Raw genomic sequence first — 1966 nt, 5'->3', positions numbered from 1 at the left:
CCGCAATGGCCAATCCCAGCCCGAAAGGCCAACCGTATCCTGGGCTGCATCAAAAGAAGTGTGGCCAGGAGGTCAAGGGAGGTGATTCTGCCCCTCTACTCCATGCTTGTGAGACCCCACCTGCAGTACTGCATCCAGCTCTGGAGTCCTCAACATAAGAAAGACATGGACCTGCTGGAGCATGTCCAGAGGAGAGCCATGAGGATGATCTGAGGGCTGGAGCACCTCTCCTATGAGGAGTGGCTGAGAGAGCTGGGGCTGTTCAGTCTGGAGAAGAGAAGGCTTCGGGGAGATCTTATTGCAGCCTTCCAGTACCTAAAGGGGGCCTACAGGAGAGCTGGGGAAGGACTTTTTACTAGGGCATGTAGTGACAGGACGAGGGGGAATAGCTATAAACTGGAAGAGAGAAGATTTAGATTAAACATTAGGAAGAAGTTTTTCACTGTGAGGGTGGTGAGGCACTGGAACAGGTTGCCCAGAGAGGTTGTTGAGGCCCCATCTCTGGAGGTGTTCAAGGCCAGGCTGGACGTGACCTTGGGCAACCTGGTCTAGTGGGAGGTGTCCCTGCCTATGGCAGGGGGGGTGGAACTCGACGATCTTCAAGGGCCTTTCCAACCTAAACCATTCTATGATTCCTAGAATTTGCGATGCCCACCTACAGAACCTATCCAAGTTCTCCAGAATTATGTCTTCAGATTCAGAAATCTGGCCTCTCTCTAGATTACAGGGAAGGGATGAGCTTTGCAATCAAGGCGCATCTAAACAGTTAAGCCAACAGCGCACTACTTAAGAGAACTGATACACAGAGCTTTGGCAACCAGTGTTTTCAAGCATGCAACAAAAATATAACAATTCAGATCCAACACTATGAATCTAGTTACACATTCTCAATTTTGCTATTGGTTGTTCTGTGTACCTGTAACTTGAGCTTTTTCTTCGGGATGAGATCTTTGGCTTCATGGACTCTGCTATATGTGCAAGCTTAGGTTTGATACTCTGGATATTATTTTTTGTTCTTACAAGTAAGACTGAAGATTTAATATTCCTGCTTTGTATTCTAACATCCTAGAAAGAAGGAGCTTGTGAGCAGACCCCTCTGCTCCCTGTATACAAAGTAATGTCAATACTCTTCCACCAGATACAAAGTTTTGATTTCTCAGAACTTGTCTGGACAATGCCTTCAGAAAAGGTGTAGTCTTCCACCTCTCCTTTCTCAGTATTTAAGTGCAACGAACTGAGTATGTGGAAAGTTGCACATATTCTCAGGAAAGGCAAGAGACTGAATATTGATAGCAAGAACTTTCAAGACAGAAATGCAATACTAAAAGTTTATTTTCATCTTATAATTCTCTATCACAATAAATTGGACATTTATTACTACTATTAAGCTTTCAGAGATATTAAAATCTTAGTGGAAAGTTTATATTATAAAATGAGCACTTCTCTCAGAAAAAGATCCCAGCAAAATTTCAAAGGAATGATATAAACACCATCCTATTTTGTGTAGCCTCACAAAAGACTACTCTTGACTACAGGAAATAAAACAGTGAAAATGAGAGCTAAGCACGTCAGTGGCCAGTGCTGTGGCTCAGCGGTCCGGGTCTTGTTGTGATGGCAACATACCATGACCACTTAGGGGAAAAGTGCAGATTTAAATGCAACAAAGTACTATTAAGGATGGATATCAAAATAAGTTCTTTGGTAACTCACATGAACTGGTCTGAGCTCATGTGTATGCTATTTCAAATTTAGCTATTCTCAAACAATGAAGTGTGCCAAAATTAGAGTTCTGCTAGGCTCATCAGCTTAAGATTCTGTGCTGGTATTTTTGAAGCTGGTGATGGGGGGAGGGAGGGGAAGAGTTGAGTCACCACCCAAATGAGTTGGGAGACAAGGAGCAACAGAGATAGGCAGGAAAAAGGCAATAGCACAGGATGGACACGGAAATGCTGGTGATGTGACAGAT

The 1966-nt window shown here is 43.7% G+C and overlaps 1 protein-coding gene across 1 annotated transcript in view; it reads right to left on the bottom strand.

Moving 5' to 3' along the window:
• Positions 1–1966, bottom strand: part of LOC104290895 (lysophosphatidylcholine acyltransferase 1-like) — a gene marked incomplete at its 5' end in the record, with an annotated part of 18411 nt that overhangs the window by 3582 nt on the left and 12863 nt on the right. The gene's annotated exons all lie outside the window — the stretch shown is intronic.

Source organism: Charadrius vociferus, unplaced genomic scaffold, assembly GCF_000708025.1.
Source record: "Charadrius vociferus isolate BGI_N301 unplaced genomic scaffold, ASM70802v2 scaffold2558, whole genome shotgun sequence".
In the NCBI taxonomy this organism is placed as follows: Eukaryota; Metazoa; Chordata; class Aves; order Charadriiformes; family Charadriidae; genus Charadrius; species Charadrius vociferus.
Note: the sequence above shows the minus strand (reverse complement) of the source record. Positions and strands in the feature narration are given on the sequence as shown.